This window comes from Sminthopsis crassicaudata, chromosome 3 (genome assembly GCF_048593235.1).
Source record: "Sminthopsis crassicaudata isolate SCR6 chromosome 3, ASM4859323v1, whole genome shotgun sequence".
Classification (NCBI taxonomy): Eukaryota; Metazoa; Chordata; class Mammalia; order Dasyuromorphia; family Dasyuridae; genus Sminthopsis; species Sminthopsis crassicaudata.
The window spans coordinates 316,162,048-316,183,951 of record NC_133619.1 but is presented as its reverse complement, the minus strand read 5'-3'; the positions used below and the strand labels follow the sequence as shown (position 1 = coordinate 316,183,951).

The 21,904-nt window shown below is 32.9% G+C and overlaps 1 long non-coding RNA gene across 1 annotated transcript in view; it reads right to left on the bottom strand.

Annotated features, from left to right (window-relative positions):
• Nucleotides 1-19,279, bottom strand: part of LOC141559529 (uncharacterized) — a 54,094-nt gene extending 34,815 nt beyond the window's left edge. The window contains exon 1 of the long non-coding RNA XR_012487464.1: nt 19,231-19,279. This is a non-coding gene — a long non-coding RNA (uncharacterized LOC141559529). The remainder of the gene's footprint in view (nt 1-19,230) is intronic.
• Nucleotides 19,280-21,904: the final 2,625 nt, after the last annotated feature.

Here is a 21,904-nt window from a genome sequence, read left to right as displayed (position 1 = left end):
CTAGAATTTTGAGCAGAGTCGATAGCATACCTTGAACCTGTGGTAGCCTTATTTAGGGCATCCACCATTAAGGCTGACTGATGAAAAGTGGCAGCCTTTCAAGAGTCCAAGACTAGTCTTTCATTTGCTATATCCTGCTACCTTTTATTTTTTCTCTCTACTTAATTCAGTTAAAATTCATATCAAACATATATTTAAATGCTGCTCTGACATCCACAAAGTCATGTTTACATGTCTTATCATAGTGGGAAGGCAGCCTTTCATTCTAAAATATTATGGTACTAGAACAAAAATTCTGGCAGGATTTATTTTCCTATAAAGATTTCTAGTATTGACTTAGTGAGAAATTATTCCTGTTTTTCTAAGAACAGCCTAATAAGGCGGCTATTTGGTGATAAATTCTTTGGCTATAGCTACCCATGCAGCAAAGTAAACTAAAAACTGTCCCTCAGTTTTATGTTTAACTTACATGCTTTGCCAGTGACCATGGAAAAGTGGTAGAAAAAAAAAGATAGAAGAAACAAAGAATCACACAGTTTTTGAATCATGTACAATAATGAATCATTTCAGTCTTGACATTCTGACTGAGAATGAAACCATGTGATTATGGTGGGAGGTTGATGTAATAAAGGACACTATCAAAGAAATATATGACCAAAAAGTCAATCACCAAGTGAAACCAAGTTTTAGCTGATGAGTAACTACTATACTCTGTTGATATCCTCTGAATCAACAGAATGTAAGGAAGGCCTCATTATATTGGGTAGACTCTGTGATGAGCTAATGCTAACTTATTCAGAATGAGAAGGAATAAAGGGGATGTAGTCTTTGTTGTTGAAGGAATTACCCACATTGATGAGATCACAGATTCATAAGAATATTAGATTTTGAAGACCTATGCTTATGTGAATCATTTGAAATAAAAAAAAAAGATTTTTTTTCTAGTTTTTAGGAGGCTCCTAGGACCTTCCTAAGAATTCTGATACTATCTCATCTTTCTATGTAACTTTTCTAACCATTCATTAAAATCAAAAGAGCAAAATATATTAGTTAAAGTCACTCATAGAAAGTTAAGCATGGATTTTAGTTTTTAATTATTATTGTCTTATTATTACTATTATATGTAAATATAATAGCACCACTAGATTCTGACTCTCTATTCTCACACTGAGAGCAAGGTTACTATCTTTTAAAGTACCCACTCTAACAGGCAGAGTAAAGAAAATGATGTCCTGTTACCCTGGCAACTGGATGCTAGAAAAATCTGGTGGTGGGGTAAAGGGCTAACAACAGGATATAAGGAGTTTGCCCCATATGCTGAATTTCCTCTTGTATTTGGTTGCTGAGGCAACAAGCTTCTGCCCTCTCTTATCCCTACCATCACAGGAACTGTGGAGGAATCATTGTGACACTTTTAGGAATTTGTCTTCAATTAGTTGGCCATTCTATGTTCTTTTTTGGTATTATTCATGTTTTACCCTTATTCTTTTAAGAGATTTCAGTTTCTGTGTGTATATCCATTTTTCCTAATTGAAGCATCTTTGAGAGTAATGTTATTAAAGAATGATGAATTGTACCATGATCAGGGCTTACAGATTCTTAATTGTCACTCATATGCCACAGGCCATTTTAATAATACTCAATATTGATTGTCAGAGGGAATTTGTGTCAATGGATCCTATGGGATTATGGGACATTTGGGGTTTTAGGCTATCCTAAAATGTAACTCAGTTGATACTAGATTTGAAAAGCTGCTTTAAGAACCTGAGTTTTAAAAATGGGTATGATTTCTCTTCTACAATTCTGCATTGGAATAGATACTGGATAGGGACCTTTCTCTGAGATCCTTAAAAAGTATGGCAAATTCTTACTTACTTGAATGGTGGTTTGATTCTCTTCAAGAGAAGAAAGTCAAATATATGTTTTCTAGGTTGGAACATGTCAAATAGAACTTTATGGATTGACAAGTAGAATTTCCAATTTAAATTTTTAAAAAAAAGTTAAGGAAAAAAGCTTCTTGCTCATGAAAATGTCCCATTATTACCAACTTTCTATTTATTACTCCTTTATTTCTTCCATATGAGAGTTTATTTATAGTGAATATATAAAGATTAGGAAGGTGCAGATTTTTTCTCTCTCTGGTGATCTTATAGGAAAAGAGTGTTATACTATCACAGAATCTTTCTTTTTCAATAAGATAAAACAATGATAAATGTTGGATGAATAAGTAAGATCAATATATAGAGATTTTGTTGCTTCTAGTTTTCCTAGGGAAAATAGATCTAGAGGCTAAAGTAATCTTGGAGGATATCTAGTTTACCTCTTCATTTTACAGATGATATTACTATATAAGAAGGTTAAATGATATGTTACATCACATTGACATCAAATGATGGGATTTGGCTCAATATCTTCTGACTTAAGAGCAAGTGCTTTCTCTTTGTCTCTTTCTGTTTCTCTCAATTTCTCTGTTTTTCTGTCTCTCTGTCTAGATAGCTCTTTGCAGGCAGGGAAAAAAAAGTCCATATATGTTTGACAATGCAGATTTAACAACTTTATGATCCTATATTTTCATGGTTCCATGTGTTGGAAATGTGTTGACTTTTCCTTTTCCCTCCTCTTATTTGAAATAGAAATGCTAAGGTGTCAATCATACATGCCATTAGAAGTCTTTCTTAAGTCCATTACTAGTTTGTATCCTTCTTGATAGAAAAGAAAGCAGAAACCTGGCTTTGAGTGATTTTAGAGTTCTGTGGCTACAATTACAAATAAGTATATTTTAATGCTTAAAGACAGCCTCCTTTAAAGGAAAATGTTTCATATATTCTTTCATTTAGGTTCTTAATTTAAAAAGTGAAAGTATGCCCATTTGAGAGATTTTCTATTGCCATAGTCAACCATTGGCCAAATGAGAATTCATGTTCTCTGACTTAATTCAGTTTTCTGCTAGCTATATCTTATTGGGTCTTATGTGGAAAAAATACAGAAGGCAGTATAGTAATAATATACAACTTCAAAGATCATTTTATTAATTAATAATTATAATTGTTATTAATCCATAAAATAATTACATCATTATAAAATACTCTTCTCTGCTAAATTTTTATGTCAATGTCACATAATGGCATGGAACATCTGCTTTCTTGAATGATATTTTAAGCAAGGTACATAATGCTCAAAACCTGTAATAAAACCTGCTTTGAATATTGTCTGGTGACATCTCAGGTGAAAACCAGAGTAGCTGATTCCAGAAAAGTTTACCACTACAGGACTGTCTATCAGGTCATGTATTAGTATTAGCCATGAAAAGCCAAGTCAATGAATAAGTCCTACTATTCAGAATATAGCATCTTTCTTAATTCAGGGCTATCTGTTCTAGGTGAGTTTGGATGGATAATTAATTGGTAGAGAATTTAATAAGAGAAGAAATTCTAGCAAACTTTACAATGCTTTTAGTGGCAATGGACTTCTCACTGAAATGAGAGTTTATTTTTTATTATCAGCATTTTTATGAAGGCATGTTATTTAATATTTTTATAGAAATAGAAAAGTGTGTATGTGTGTGTTAGTACTTACTGATATTCTTTTGATAGCTCTTTTTTTGGGGGAAGGATGTGACAGATTTTGGAGCTTACCCCCTTATACTTTTAGTATCTTCCCCTCCTTTAATATGAGAATTAGGTCTTCAAAGTTATTAAAATTGCATTATCTCAAACACAGAACTTTATGTTTAGTCTATTTCAGTTGATATTCCATTATTTGCTTTTTTTTGGTGACTTTCAGAAATGAAAATGGCAGTGAAGAAAAAAATCTCAAAGAATTGTTCTTAGCAAATTGTATAATTAATAATATCTCAGAGTTTCCCCCAAAACAAAGACTCATTTTATTTCAATGATGTTTTATGTCAGTGAGTCACAAAGTAATACTATATCCAAAGGACTCAAATTAAAGATTACATTGAGAGCAATAAAAAATGTATTGTGGATATGAAGAGGTTTCATTGAAGTAGGGATTGTATAGTAAAAGTGGTATAAAATATCATGAGAGGAAAAATATGAGATTAGGGATTAGATCTTTGATTTTCTTTTAGAAGGCAACTCATAGACGAAAAACAACTCTTTTTATCAATGTTGTTCTGCACCTTCTCTATAACTTAGTTTTAGAAGTGACTAACTCATATTAGCTTTGCCCCACAGCATTCCAAGTGCAATCTGAAGAAGATTAAAATACAATTGGAGAATGTAAAACAAAATACATAAAAAAATAGAACATTGATGATGTTAACATGAGTTTTCTAAGTCAATACGTAGCTCATAGGGATCCCTTTATACAGTCTAGTGACCTCAATTTCTATTTGAATTTGACATTATTTTAGAACATTAAAAAATTAAGTGACTAGCCTGATTTCACTTAACCAGGGTATATAAGAGGCGGAATTTGAATTCTGCCTCTTATATACCCTGGCTAAATAAATAAATAGAAATTGAGGTCACTAGACTGTATAAAGGAATCCCTGTGAGTTACGTATTGACCTAGAAAACTCATGTTAACTTCATCAATGTTCTATTATGTTTTTTTATGTATTTTGTTTCACATTTTATTTTATTTATCATTCTCTTTTCAGGAACACTTGTGAATGTCATATTGTGATTAAGGATTATGTACTAATGAATTGACAGGGATTTAGAGATCATTTCTGGTTTGTATAGATTTATAAATCTATAAGACTAACTCTACCTAGACCTTGGTTAGTTGGTCACCCCATTCACATTCTCACATGCTGCTGATTATAGATAAGCATAGTAATGAATAAGCACAAATTCATCACTATTATTAGGTAATTAGAGTGCAGTCTAAAATACCTACTTAAAATGTGTCTTACTTGATAGGTCATCTTTGAAATGAAAAACTATATTAAAATTAATATGGCTATAGTCATACTCAGAAAATTCATCTATTCCTCTTTTTTCTAGATAGAATGAAAAGCTAGATTGGGTCAGGGAAAAAAAAATAAAAAGGCTTCCAAACTTCATGGAAGACTATTTGAGCTGTCACACATTGCTAACTAACAGTAAATGCTGTGTAGAATCTAATGAATCTTGCTACAATAGACAATCTATCCCACAATGGAAATAATACTGACTTGGTGGATAAATCCATTTCTTTTTGGTGCAGAGAACAGATTGGTGATTAATGCTATTGAATATGAATGTCTTCATTTGACCATACATATCTATTTGTCTTATTAAAAAAAAAAGAGCCATATCATCTGCAAAAATCTCAATGATTTTTCCCCCATCCTCCCCCCACCCAACTCCCTAGTAATTAGCTGAACATTAAAAAAAAAGATATTGTTTCTATAGTCTTTAAGAATGTGGCTAAATCCTGACAATTTTCCTTTCCTTGTGTTTCATTAAAGTTTAAAAATCATACAAAATGATTGGTGTTAAGAGTGAGAGAAGGAAAAAATAGTGAAAGGACAGAATCAGGGTTAATTAGTTAATAGACATTTATTGACCTCTTACTATGTATAAGAAACCATGGAACAAATGAGATGTCAGATATAGTTATTGATTTCAAAGAGATTGCAATCAGTTTAGAGAGATAAAATATGAACTCAGAAAAAAAAATCACTGGAGAAAGAGTGATACAGAGACATAACATGAGGGTAATCAATGGAATTCCTAGTTAATTTGATGAAGTTTTCTCAATCAGCATAATGATGAAATCTAAGATATGGACCTTGCTATAAGCATGGGAAGAACACCTCAGACTACTTATAAAACTAGATTTGCCTACTAACATCTTGCTTATTGGGTTTCAAAGAATATTGCTTCCTTCTTGTAAATGGTTAACCAAAGTCAGAAAAGTATACTCTTGTCAGAGGAAATAATCCCTATGTGGACTATAAAAGGGATCTGGAAAATGAGTCAAATTCTCTCTTTTTTTTTTCCATGTTGTTTCTTCCCTTAGACTTGGATTGAAGCAAGGAAGAGAAATGACTTTCTTCTTCTCCTAACCCTTAATACACAACAATAGTAAAACATATGGCCAATCACCTATTCTCTCCTCAATCCCAGGAACTTCCATTTCAACACCTGTCCCTTCTGTTGTTTTGTTCTGGGCATAAGAAATAAACTGGTTATCCTGAAAATAGACTTCCATGTAATTTTAAGTATTTCTAGGAAATTGAGTACTTTTGAGTTGGGTACCAGCCTCTTAGAAGAAGATAATTTCATCAGGATCATAATTTGAAGGAAGATAAGGGTAATCCTCATCCTCAAGTAGTAAAGCTTGCCATTAGGATCAAGATGATCTGAACCTTGCTTGCCCTCTGTGATATTAATGTGATAATGTTATCCATGATAATAATACAGTTCCTCAAATGATACAGACCCAAAGTGATGGAAAAAGTAAAGCACTCCTAGACTGTGTCTTTATTTTGTAGGAGTTGCTTAATGAGTCTAATTTTATTGCTTTATGTTACTATATTTGTTAATAAGCATAAGAATATCCTTTGTATCCTGAGCATTGTTTGGTGGTGGGTGAATTAAAGGCTGTCTTGTACTACTTAATTCTTAAATTTGGTGAAGTTGATACATGAGACATACTTATGCTTTATATGAAGATTTTTTTTTTTAGTTTCCTGCATGGGGGTATGGTCCAAACAGCAAAACCACACTTTTTGGGATTAGGTCCTCAAGATCAAATCCAATTCATATCCTTCCAGAACACATGGGAAATCATGTCACCAAATATAGGTAAATTTTGTAGAATTGGGTTATTAGCAATAATTACGAGCACACAAAATTTAAACAGAGGAAATGACTTTCCACCTTTTCCTACTAGTGTCAATAGCTGTCTGAGCTGTCAATATACTTCAGGTCAATCCACAAAGATTTATCATGGCTATTAGACTCTCAGTTGACAATGTAATGCCGATTTACTGCTCAGCCTCTCAGTGAAATGGAATAGAACCAAAAACAAAACAAAACAAATTAAACAAAACCTTGCATAGCTCCCTCCTCTCCTCTTAGTGAACAAGAAGAATTCTGGTCCTGGAATGTACAAATGCCTGCTACTTCTCTCTGAAAATACTAGAGCAGTTGGTATAGCCAGTTTTTTTTTTTTTTTTTTCCCTGAGTCAATTGGGGTTAAGTGACTTGTCCAATGTCACACAGCTAGGAAGTGTTAAGTTTATGAAGATCAGATTTGAACTCAGGTCCTGCTGACTTCAGGGCTGGTGCTCTATGCACTGCATCACCCAGCTGCCCCCAGTATAGCCAACTTTTTAGACTGCTTTTTCGGATTTTTTCTTGAAATCTTATAAACAGCCATACAGAGGACACTCAGATTGGAAGTGGATGGGACTTCAAATGAAACAATGAACTAAATTAACTCAGTGCAGTTATGGGTCTAACCATATTACAATATAATATAATAAGTGCAAGTAAATGTTCTAGATAAAATGTGTCATGAGAGATCTTAGGAAGTAAAGAAATAAATTGAGGTTTCATGGAAGAAATGTGGCTTGAACTAAGCCTTAAAGGGTAGGTAAAATAAGAGAGAAATCAGGAAGCATTCCAAACCAAGAGGGAAAAAAATCAGGTAAAGACATAGATGAGAGAAATCTTAAAAGGGTTCAAGACAGAGTAAATAAAGCCAATCAGGCTGTAATGAGAACAAAAGGTGAGCAAGAATAAATTATTGCAAATGTTGTATGCCAAGCAAAATAATTTGAACTTTATCTTTATACTGCTGGAAACAAAGGTGCTTTAAAGATTTTAAAGCAGATTCATAGCATGGCGAACAATGTAGTTTTTAAGAAGATCAAATTCTGTGTCCAGGAGGTGTGCTAAGGGTAAGGAAAGAAAAAAAAAAAAAACAAAAACTAATGTACAAAGCTTATGCACTGAGAAAGTTTGGTTCTAGGAACAATTGTTGGGCACGAGAATAGGCTGAGGAATAGATATTCAAGTGGGACCCTAGAATGCTATTTTTTTCAGCTTATTGTTTTATGAGCATTTTTAAAAGTGTTATGTTGCTGTTGTTCTTTTGTTATATTATGATCTGATGAAGTACTCATTTCACAAATTCCATATAACTGGGAACATGTGGAATGTGAATAAATGCCAATGAGATACTTAATATAGAGGCTAATATTTGCTTTGACATCTGTTTTAAAGTTTAAAATTATCATGTAAGAGTAAGCAGATCATGTCTAAAACCATGATGATCCATGTTTGGAAACTTCCATATATTGTCAAGATTTATCTTTTCTCCAGTGATATACAGAAGTCAAATTTTGTCAATTTTTTTTAATGTAGGAAAAAATGTTCGTTTTAAAAAAAAATATATATATATATATTCACAGTTACACATACACATATATACACTTTTGCTCATCTCCAAAAGAATGGAGAGAGGATATTGTTGATATTGTCAGTAGATCCACCATAGCACTGGGGCCCCAGAAAGAGGGATACTCTTTTCATTGGAGATTGTTATTTTTCAATGAAGAACAATAATAGCAAATAATGAATGTCCTTTTGTTTTTGCAGGGACAAGTAGGGATATCTATCTATCTATCATCTATCTATCTATCTATCTATCTATCTATCTATCTATCTATCTATCTATCTATCTATCTATCTATCTGTGACAAGCCTGGGAGCTGTACCTGACAGTGAGGGGTAATAGCATCAAGGAGAAAAGTTCAATTCAGAGCAGGACCTCATAAATAGAAGATAGGTACAGCAGATACTTATCCAAGCTCTGAGACCATTTGATGTTGGTATGAAGCAATTCTAGGATTTTGCTGCAGCTGAGTTAATTCAGAGGGTGAAGACAGGATTTTTGCTATATCAAGCTATACCAAGCTTGCTTGCTAGATCTTAATCCTAGAAAACAGGTGACTCCTAATAGTAAAAAGAAAGAGGTGGTCTTGATAAAGGGATCCTAATGGCCCCAAGTAGCTGTTCCTATTTAATTTTACTGGTATATCTTCCTCTATGACAGGGGTTCTCAAACTATGGCTTGAGGGCCAGATGCTGCCCGCTGAGGATGTTTATGCAGCCCACTGGGTTATGGCAAATGGACTGAGGGATGGAGACAGAGTGTGAGTTTTTGTTTTTACTATAGTCTAAGGGACAGTGAACTGGTCCCCTATTTTAAAAGTCTGAGGACCATTGCTTTATGGGAACAAGGAATTTTCAGACTTCTGATCAATTGGCACTAAATCAGATTATTTTTATTAAAGTTTTTTTTTTCAAAATACATGCAAAAATAATTTTTAACATTCACCCTTATAAAAATCTTGTGTTCCAGTTTTTTTTTCTCTCTCCCTTACCTCCACTCCCAACACTAGATGGAAAACAATCTAATGTATGTTAAACAAGGGCAATTATCCTACATATATATATATATATATATATTTATATATCATGCTGCACAATAAAAAAAATCAGATCAATAAGGAAAAATGAAAAAGAAAACGAAATGCAAACAAACAACAACAAAAAAAGTGAAAATACTATGAAGTGATCCACACTATCTTCTCTGGGTGTAAATGGCTCTCTCCTTCACAAGCCTATTGGGATTGGCCTAAATTACCTCACTTTTGAAAAATCACATCCACCAGAACTGATCATCACATATTCTTGTTGGTGTTGGGTACAAAGTTCTCTTGGTTTCTATTCCTATTCAAAACACTAGAGAATATAGGAATAAATGGACTTTCCTTAAAGTGATCAGTAACATCTTTTTAAAACTATCACCAAGCATCATATATAATGGGGACAAACTAGAATTATTCCCAATAAGATCAGGGGTAAAACAATGTTGCTATCACCATTACTATTCAATATCATATTAGAAATGTTATCTTTGCCATCTATACCCAGAGAGAGGACTGTGAATACTGAGTGTGGTTCACAACATAGCATTATCACTCTTTTCATTGTTTGCTTGCATTTTCTTTTCTTCATCATTTTCTTTTCTGTTTTGATTTGATTTTTCTTGTACAACAGAAAATTGTATAAATATGTATGCATATATTGGATTTAACACATATCCCTATCATGTTTAATGTAAAAAAATGTTAGCTTTGTCAATAAGAGAAGAAAGAGATTAAGGGAATTAGAGTAGGTAATGAGGAAGACACATAATCATTCTTTGCAGATGATATGATGATATGCTTAGAAAACCCTAGAGAATCAACTAAAAAACTACTAGAAACAATTCACAACTTTAGCAAAGTTGTAGGACATAAAATAAATCTATATAAATCATCAGCATTTCTATATGTTACCAACAAAGCCTGGTGGCAAGTGATACAAAGAGAAATTAGATTTAAACTAACTATAATTAATGTAAAATATTTGGGAGTCTATCTGCCAAGACAAAGTCAGAAACTATACAATTATAAAACACTTTCTACATTAATAAAGTCAGATCTAAACAATTAGAAAAATATCAATTGCTTTTGGATAGGCCAAGTAAATATAATAAAAATGACAATACTAACTAGATTATTCTACTTATTTAGTGCCATACCAATCACAATCCCAAGAAAGTATTTTATAGATCTAGAAAAAAATAATAATAAAGTTCATCTGGAAGAACAAAAGGTCAAGAATTTCAAGGAAATTAATGAAAAAATACATATGAAGGTGACCTAGCTGTGCCAGATCTAAAACAATATTATAATGCAGTGGTCATCAAAACCATGTGGTATTAGCTAAGAAATAGAGTATTCAATCAGGGGAAATAGGTTAGGTTCACAGGACAAACTAGTCAATGACTACAATCATCTAGTGTTTTACATATGCAAAGACCCCAGCTTTGGGGATAAGAAGTCACTATTTGAAAAAAAAATTTTTCTGGGAAAATGGAAAGCTAGTATGGCATAAACTAGGCATGGATCCACACCTAACACCTTATACCAAGATAAGATCAAAATTGGTTCATGCTTGAGACATAGAGTGTTATAAGGAAATTAGAAGAAAATAGGTTAGTTACTTCTCAGATATATGGAGGAGGAAGGGATTTGTGACCAAAGAAGAAACAGAGATCACTGTTGAATGAAAAATAGATAATTTTGATTATATTAAGTTAAAAACTAAATCAGAAAAAATTAGAAGGGAAGCAATAAACTGGGAAAACATGTTTACATTCAAGAATTCTGATAAAAGCCTCATTTCTAAAATATATAGAGAATTGATTCAAATTTATAAAAATTCAAGCCATTCTTCAATTGATAAATGGTCAAAGGATATGAACAGACAAAGGAAACCACAGGAAACCACTTCTATTCATATGAAAAGGTGCTCTAAATTACTATTGATCAGAGAAATACAAATTAAGACAACTCTGAGATACCATTACACATCTATCAGGGTAACTAAGATGAAAAGAAAAGATAAGGACAAATGTTGGAGGGAATGTGGGAAAACTGAGACACTGATACATTGTTGGTGGAATAGTGAATGAATCCAACCATTCTGGAGAGCAATATGAAACTATGCCCAAAGAGTTATCAAACTGTGCATGCCCTTTGACCCAGCAGTGTTACTACTGGGCTTATATCCCAAAGAAATCTTAAAGGAGGAAAAGGGACCCACATGTACAAAAATGTTTGTTATAGCCCTCTTCATAGTGGCAAGAAACTAGAAAATGAATGGATGCCCCTCAATTGGAGAATGGCTGAATAAATTATGATATATGAATGTTATGAAATATTATTGTTCTATAAGAAATGATGGGCAGGATGATTTCAGAGAGTCCTGGAGAGACTTGCATGAAATGATGCTGAGTGAAATGAGCAGAACCAGGAGATTATTGTACATGGCAACAACAAGATTATACAATGATCACTTCTGATAGACGTCACTCTCTCCAGCAATGAGATGATTCAGACCAGTTCCACTGATCTTGAGATGAAGAGAGTCATCTATAACTAGAGTGAGAACTGTAGGAACTAAATGTGGTTCACAGCATAGCATTTTTACTGTTTTTGTTGTTTGCTTGCATTTTATTTTCTTTATCATTTTTTCCTTGTTTGATTTATATTTTCTTGTGCAGCAAGATAATTATACAAATATGTATTGAATTTAACACATATTTCTACCATGTTTAACATTAAAAAAAAGACTCAATGGTATAAAAAGTTAAAGAGGAAAGAGAAAGCACAAGAGATTCAGTAAGTTTGAACTGTTTATATTCCTTCAAGAGAAGATTATTGTTGTTTTGTCTTTCGTGCTTGTAGAGGATTCTGATATGGGGGAGGGGTGATGCCATGACATACAAGTGAGTTGTGTTGGAGAGAGAGTTGTGCAAAGTCACCTCTCTCACTTTCCCCTCCAGAGCCATCTAGGTCCAGTGGTCAGATAGAGATCAGGATGCTTGGAGATGGCCCTGGATGTAGTACGAAACCTTGACCTTTTTAAGTTAAAGTTTTCAGCAGGTCTCAGTTTGACTGAGTCTATAGCCATTCAATGAGTAAGGCTAGGCAGCAACTGAGGAAATAATCTCCTCTTTCACCTGGTTCAAAAAAAATCTGAATGAATGACTATGGGAGGAAAAAGTATTCCTTCCTTCCTTCCTTCCTTCCTTCCTTCCTTCCTTCCTTCCTTCCTTCCTTCCTTCCTTCCTTCCTTCCTTCCTTCCTTCTTTCTTCCCTCCTTCCTTCCTTCCTTTCCTTCCTTCCTTACCTCCCTTCATTTCTTTCCTCTCTCCTTCCTTCCCTCCTTCCTTTCTTTTGTTCCTCCTTCTGTGCACATAGGGTACCATACCCTTACCTACTGATGGTCTTTTTTTTTTTTATTAAATTTTTTTATTTTATAATTATAACTTTTTTTTGACAGTACATATGTATGGGTAATTTTTTTTTACAACATTATCCCTTGCACTCCCTTCTGTTCCGATATTTCCCTTCATTCCCTCCACCTCTTCCCCTAGATGACAGGCAGTCTCATAAATATTAACTATGTGATAGTATATCCTAGATACAATATATGTGTGCAGAATCAAATTTCTTGTTGCACAGGAAGAATTGGATTCAGAAGGTAAGAATAACCTGGGAAGAAAAACAAAAATGCAAACAGTTTACACTCATTTCCCAGTGTTCATTCTCTGAGTGTAACTGATTCAATTGGAACTGAATTAGATCTTCTCTTGGTTGAAGATATTCACTTCCATCAGAATACATCCTCATACAGTATTGTTGTTGAAGTGTACAATGATCTCCTGATTCTGCCCATTTCACTCAGCATGAGTTCATGTAAGTCTCTCCAAGCCTCTCTCTATTCATCCTGCTGGTCTTTTTTTTTTTTTTTTTTTTTTCCAGAACAATAATATTCCACAACATTCATATACCACAATTTACCCAACCATTCTCCAATTGATGGGCATCCATTCATTTTCCAGTTTCTAGCCATTACAAAAGGGCTGCCACAAACATTTTGACATATACAGGTCCCTTTCCTTTCTTTAGTATTTTGTTGGATTATAAACCCAGTATTAGCACTATTGGATTAAAGGGTATGCACAGTTTGATAACTTTTTGGGCATAATTCCAGATTGCTCTCCAGAACAGTTGGATTCATTCACAACTCCATCAACAATGCCTTAGTGACCCAATTTTCCCACATCCCCTCCAACATTCATCCTTATTTTTTTCTGTCACCTTAGCCAATCTGACAGGTGTATAGTGGTATCTCAGAGTTGTCTTAATTTGCATTTTTCTGGTCAATAGTGATTTGGAACACTCTTTCATATGAGTGGAAATAGTTTCAATTTTATCATCTGAAGATTGTCTGTTCATATCCTTTGACCATTTATCAATTGGAGAATGGCTTGATTTCTGATAAATTAGAGTCAGTTCTCTATATATTTTAGAAATGAGGCCTTTAACAGAACCTTTAACTGTAAAAATGTTTTCCCAGTCTGTTGCTTCCCTTTTAATCTTGTTTGCATTAATTTTGTTTGTACAAAGGCTTTTTAATTTGATGTTATCAAAATTTTCTATTTTGTGGTCAATAATGATCTCTAGTTTTTCTTTAGTCACAAATTCCTTCCTCCTCCATATGTCTGAGAGGCAAACTATCCTATATTCCTCTAATTTATTTGTGATCTCGTTCTTTATGCCTAAATCATGGACCCATTTTGATCTCATCTTGGTATGTGGTGTTAAGTGTGGGTCCATACCTAATTTCTGCCATACTAATTTCTGGTTTTCCCAGCAGTTTTTGTCAAATAATGAATTTTTATTCCAAAAGTTGGGATCTTTGGGTTTGCCAAACACTAGATTGCTATAGTTATTGACTATTTTGTCTTGTGAACCTAACTTATTCCACTGATCAACTAATCTATTGCTTAGCCAATACTAAATGGTTTTGGTGCCTGCTGCTTTATAATATAGTTTTAGATCAGGTACACCTAGGCTACCTTTATTTGAGTTTTTTTTCATTAATTTCCTTGACATTCTTGACCTTTTATTCTTCTATATGAATTTTGTTGTTATTTCTTCTAAGTCATTAAAATTGTTTCTTGGGAGTCTGATTGGTATGGCACTAAATAAATAGATTAGTTTAGGGAGTATTGTCATCTTTATTATTCGCTTGGCCTATTCAAGAGCGCTTAATATTTTTCCAATTATTTAATTCTGATGTTATTTGTGTGGCAAGTGTTTTGTAATTTTGCTCATATAATTCCTCACTTTCCTTTAGTAGATAGATTCCCAAATATTTTATGCTATTGACAGTTATTTTGAATGGAATTTCTTTTTGTATTGCTTGCTGATGAATTTTGTTTGTGATGTATAAAAATGCTAAGGATTTATATAGACTTATTTTGTATCCCTACAGATGCTCTTAAAAGCATTTTTTTCTCTTTTGCACATGGCTAAATTTGTTTCTTAAGGGCCAAGCCTTACACCAAAACAAATCTGATTATAATTGGCCACTAATAGGTTCTATTCCAAACCCCATTTGGTCTTGATTGACTCAGATTGAATGTAAAATACAGTCTTTTCTGCTTTGGTCAGAAACAGAGGGTCTTCCTATTCCAGGAGGGAAGAGATACATTTAACTCCTACAAATTTTCTCATTATTAGGGAAGTTAGAAAAAGTATCTCAACAGAGATTCTGAGCATGTGTTGAATATGATAAAATGATTATCACAAATAAGGGGAGGTTCAGTGAGGAATGCAATGGAAGAAGGTGGAAAAAGAAGAGCTGGAATGAGGTAATTTATCTCACATAAAAGAGGTATGGAAGAACTTTACAATAGAGAAGATGATAGGGAAGGTGTGTGTGAATGCTTGACACTTTCTGTTATCAGAATTGGGAATGACCTCAATTGGGCATAGATTTCTATGCCTTCAGGAAAGTAGGAGGAGAAGGCAATAAAAGAAGATAAAAGAAGGGGGAACCTGATGGAAGGGAAAGGTGATTGGGGGATGTTAGTAAAAAACAAAAAAAACAAAAAAACAAAAACAAACTTTTTTTTTTTTTTTTTTTTTGAGGAGGGACAGGGAAGAAAAAACAGGGGGAAACAGGATAGAGGGACATAAAATTAATTATCATAACTGTGTAAATACTTTATAGCAATTTTCTCAGATAAAGACTTCATTTTTTCATATATAGAAATAAGTCATAGTTATAAAAATAAGAACTATTCCCCAATTGATAAATGATCAAAAGATTTGAATGGCAATTTTCAGATGAAATAATCAAAGCTATCTATAACTATATGAATAAATCAAATCACTATTGATTAGATGCCATTAAAACAATATTGAGGTATTACTTCATACCTATCAGATTAACTAAAATGATAGAAACAGAAAATGAAATGTTGGAGAAGATATTGGAATATTAAGACCTTAATGTATTATTGGTGGAGCTGTGAATTGATTAAATGGTTCTGGAGAGTGAAGAGCTTTTTATAGCCCAAAGATCTTAAAACCATGCATACCCTTTGATCTAACAATATTACTACTACTATCCTAAATATTTTTAAAAAGAAAAAGAAAAATGATCTCTATATAAAAATATATAGAGAATCTCTTTTTGTGGTGTCAAAGAATTGGCTATGGGAAATTGGAGAATGATTGGTTTAACATTCTTTTAAACCATTTTTTGAAGGGGGGTGTCTAATCTTTTTTTTTTTTTACAATCTGTTTTATATAGAAATATGTTTTACATGACTGCACATCATAATTGATATCAAATTGCTTACTTTCTCGATGAGATGCAAGGGTGTAGAGGAAGACAATTTAGAACTCAACATTAAAAATAAAAGAATGTCAAAATTATTTTTACATGTAATTGGGGAAATATAAAATACTAAATAAATAAATATTTGGAAAGAGAGAGAGAGAGAGAGAGAGAGAGAGAGAGAGAGAGAGAGAGAGAGAGAGAGAGAGAGAGAGAGAGAAAGAGAGAGAGAGAGAGAGAGAGAGAGAAGGAGATCGGGAGGGAGGGAAGGAGGGAAGGAGGGAGACACAGTACTTCTTTACCTGTAATAAATATTTGTTGAATGGGTGATAAATGAATTAACTGGTTGGTAGATCCACCTTTCCCTAAAGCTCTAATTCTTTAATTCCTCTTCTTCCTCATCTTAATCTCATGTAATTGTTATCATTTTGGAAGGTCCAGAAATCAAAACATTTAAGGAATCAGGTAAGGGGAAGATTAAATACATTATATGAGAGGGAAAAATAAAGAAGAGGAAAAAAAGCTGAAGTAGGAATCAGATAGACCTAAGTCACTTCAATTCAATTCAATTCTCAAGACACCAGTCAAATTTCTAATAGTAAAAATTACAGATAAATTGTTGGTTGTCATGAGTGGTCAGAATTATTTCAACACTGGGAATTCTTATACTGATGAAATTGCAGATTGGAGACCTTCAGTTTCTTCCCAATCTTCAATTCTAAATCAGAATAATCCTGATATTAATGAATTCTTGATAAATAAATTAATGCATCAAATTAAATTGCTTGTCTCTGAGAATGATCCTGAGTGGCAGAAGAAGGCTGGAACACATAGGACAAAACCCAGTTTAGGAAAAAGGATACATCAAAGAAAGAACTTTCTATTTCTTTCTAGCCTCTCTATGTTTCACTGGGATCTTCACTAAAGAATACATTGCTTCTGTGGAAAGAAAAGCTTTGGCTTAAGTAAAATATTCAAAAAAAAAAAATCCAACAGGTCCATACAGAGTGATTGTATTACTGAAAAAAATTATCTCCCAGGGTTCATTTTTAAATATTAAAGAAATAAATCTCGAAGGAAAAGGAATATTATGGTTTACTCAAAATGAAGCAAATTGTGCCCATTGTTCTAAAACTCCTTGCAATCTGAAGGAATCACAGATTCATAAAATATTATTACTAGAAGGCAGCTTACAGATCACTGTCTATTCTTCCCACCTAAAGATAAAGAAACTGAGATCTATAGAAGTGAAATGATTTAGGTAATTATCTATTTATTTTGAAACCATGAGGAGCAACCAAACATATTTTTATTTCTGGAAAATGAACAAACAAGGAAATCAGGGCTCTGGACTGGTTGTAACCATGCTTCAGTTGCCTTCTCCCTCCACCTTTGTGGTTCCTTTTTTTTTTTTTTTCAAACCTGAGTTCCTCTTTAAATCTCCATTTTGAAGAAGGATTATAACAATCACTTTTCATCCTCTCAAGTTCTCTGCCTTCACTCTTATTTATGCCTTTACCTTATCATCCCAACCTCCAATCCTTCCACTTTCTTTTCATTACTCTTTTTTATATCTTCCCCAATTAGTATGTTAAGTTCCTTTCGACTGGACACTGCTTTTCTCTTTTCCTATTCCCAGCACATGAAAAGAATCTCAGTTTTTTAGCTATAAAATGGGAATAATCATAACTATAACATATCAGAGTATTGTATAAGGCTCAATTGAGATAAAGTATATTAAAGTGCTTTATAAAATTCAAAGCAGAATATAAATGTCAGCAATCATTGTTTCTTCCTTAGGTCCTTTCCAGAAACAAAGTTTAGGAATCTATAAAAATAGATTTTTTTCTAACTTCATTCACTCATAAAATTATCAACTTGACTTATTAAGTTTAAGGATAGTCTAGTCAGACAACTACAAAATTAATTTAATTTACTTTTAATTTTTTTTCCTTTTTGTTACAAATGGAGCTGCAAGCTGCTGACCTTCAAGGAATATGGCATCTCTTAGTTTTTGCCAATTTATTAAAAGGAGGCTAATTTCAAGAACAGAAGAAACAGTCAACATTATGCTAAAACAAAGACAATCACCATATTTTTTTCTGGACACTGTGTCCTCCATTCTGTTAAGCAGATGTCTGAAAAGGAGACAAAGAAGAAAAACAAAAAGAAAAATCCCAAACTCATTGAATATTTCCAAGATAGAATTTTGTCCAATGTATGCAATTTTTGATCTCGCTTTGTTAACTATTCTTGATTTTTTTGATAGTTTTATTTACCAAAGTCCACCTGTTAAGGATCTTTGGTTTAGGGATGTTGAACTTCATTCTTCACTCCCACAAATGAACATATTGAGAAAAATAATTTATATTAAATGCTGTTCAAAATCCTGAGAGACAAGCAAAGTTAAAAAAGGCAGAACTTCTGTCTTCAAGGAGCTAATAATCAGATAGACAATATATTACGCACACAAACAAATGTAATAAGAGAAGGGAATACTTCTTAATAAGAGGTGATCTAACCTTGCTATTCAGACAAATAGCAGATACAGTGCTAAATCCAGAATAAGGAGGATCTAGAATTTGAATTCTGTCATTTTTTTCACACACAATTCATTAAACATCTCTCAGGCTTTTTGATATGATATGAAATGATGCAGCTAATATTATTTAAAGTAAAACTCTCACAGAAATGCTGTAAGAATGAGTTCATGTTAAACCATTTGCCAATCTTAAACATTTTAAATAAATATATATTACTGCTCCAAAAACATGGACAGTAACAATCTATTTAAACTGTAAATAAATTATTTAGACTAAATAGCATCTTCATTTGGGGATTTATATATCACCAGCCTCATTGAACACAAAATGTTTTTTATATGTCTTTATTGCCCTGGATTTTTGTGATTCAAGAACACAAAGACATTACAATTTTCTTAAAATCCAAGTCAAATCTTTGAACCAAAATAAATTTGGGGAAATAGAGGAAATTATTTAAACTTGTTTCTTACCTCACATTGTTGAAAGCTCAGAGTCAAGTGTAAACCTAGAATCTGGAATATGTAGTTAGTTAGTGGAAAATATCTTAGAGAGTACAGCAAATACAGAGCAAGCATTCTTCACATACTTAGCAATGACATCCAAATGGGTTATTAGCATGCCTGTGTTAATGAGTGCTTCAGAAGGATTCCAGGGCATAAGAACTGCAGTGATGGAACCTAAAAAGCATTCTTTTTGATTTAGTGCCAGTGCCCTGAAGCTTGGGGTGACTTGGGGTATTTATTTTTGAATCAGGTGGTGAACATTACTGAGAGTTTCAAGGGCATGTAGTTCACCCTTCCCCTCTCTTCTTTTTGCTAATGCCATTTTAAAACTTGGAATATTTCCCCTCCTTACATTCTTGTTTCAATCTTACTTATTTTTCAAGGTTCAGATCAAATGTTATATCCCTCATGAAACCTTTATTGATTCCTTTTAGTTCATAGGGATCTTCAACTGAACTCTTAAAAAAAAAAGCTTTTTGTTTTCAAAATATATACATAGTTTTCAATATTCACTCTTGCAAAATCTTGTGTTCCAAATTTTTTCTCCCTCCCTTCCCCCCACTCTTCCTTAGCAAGTAATCCAATATATGTTAAACACATCACAAGTCCACTGAAACTGACATGAATCATCTCTCTATTGAAAAATAGCAATGTCCATCAGAACTAATCATCATATAATCTTGTTATATACAATGTTCTCTTATTTTTATGACTATAGATTTATTAAAACCTTGAAGTTCTTTGTTTACATTTTAAAAATTTATTTTTAACACACATTGTTTTATGAATCATGTTGGAAGAAAAAATCAGAGCAAAAAGGAAAAACCATGAGAGAGATTAAAAAAAAAAAAACAGAAAAAAGAAGTGAACATAGCATGTGTAGCATATGTTAATTTACATTCAGTCTTCTTAGTTCTTTTTCTGGGTGCAGATGGCATTTTCTGTACAAAGTCTACTAGGATTTCTTTGGATCACTGAACTACTGAGAAGAACCAAGTCTATGTTGATCATCATACATTCATGCTGTTATTGTGTGCAATGTATTCCTGCCATTGCTTATTTCGTGTACAATGTTCTCTCCGTTCTATTCACTTCACTTAACATCACTGAACTGCTTATACAATAATATATTATGTCCCCTCATATGTTTTATATGCTCCTTAAGGACTGCAAATGTGTTTTATTTCTCTTTAATATGAACACTATCATTAAAATAATAGTAATCATGATAATTATAATAATGGATGACATAGAAATAGTGCTTTAAGATTTGTATACATCATCTAATTTGACACTATTAGTAAACTCTATGAAATAGTTTACATGATTCCTCCAATTTTACACACAGGATAATTGAACCAAAAATTGATCAATTAATTTTAGGCAGAATTTGATCCCAGGTATGCCTTATTGTAAATTCAGAGCTCTGTTCACAGTATCATGTTGATGTCTTTTTATAACTGTAAAAAATGAAGTAAAACATTTTCTAGCCAAAAGCAATTTAGAAGATCAGCAGAAAAGATCCTACCAGATGGGAGTCAATTAGGCAATCTCACTTCAGGGTGTCAGCTCAGCCTATGACATAGGAAGAAAAAATAGAAAAAAAGAATTGAGAGTATTGTAAAAGGAAAAAAAAAAGCTAATGAGGAGAAAAATGCCTTAAAAAAAGAAATTGTTCAATTGGGAAAGAAGGTACAAAAACTCACTGAGGAAAATAATTCCTTGAAAAACAGAATTGAGCAAACAGAACCTAATGACTTTATGAGAAATCAAGATACAGCAAAACAAAACAAAAAAAAAATCTTTCCAGTGAATGAATGAATGAATGAATTGAGAATGTAGTGTAGGGAGAATACCTTACATGTTTCCTTCTTTAATAATTTGGGTACTCAGATCATAGTTTTTCTCTTCTTCTCAATTTCTGCCTTCAAAATAGTACTTTTCAGATTGATTCTCCATCCCAAACCCTAACCACTCTGTTCCTCAACTTAACTCCCTATGAACTATCCCCCACTTCACCCTAGTTACACAAAAAAGATGATCATATTCTTGATTTTGTCATCAATCATAAATTTACTACTTCTTCTATGTTCAAGAATTTTGAAAACTCTTCATCTCTTCATACTTCATGGGCTTTTCTCTTCTCCTTTTATCTTTCATTAGAAAACTTTACTCTTTTACTTGCAATATGACCTTTAAATCTATGATCACTCAATCTCCTCCTAGACTATCTCCCTTTCATTAATCACTCTCTCTTCTTCTCCCCATCTTGACCTTTTAGTGAATCAATTAAACTCTATATTGTCCTCTTCTCTTAAATTCCCTAGCTGCTTTTATCATATTGCTACCTATGCCTAGTCAAGTCTCAGCTTTGAATCACTCCTACTAATCATCAATTTTGCTCCTACACATATGCTGCTGAATGAAGATGGAGAAAATAATGCACCTATTCTGACTCTACTCCAAATTTATGTTGCATAATCTCAATTGGTTGTTGCAAGATAATCATACTATACCTCCCTTGTTAACTGATCATATGCTCCACAGTGGTTTTTCCTAACCTTTGCATTTCCTCTCAAACCTCTTATGACTTCCCTTCCCACTCTCTCATTCAAAAATATTTCTTTGTATTTTACAGAAA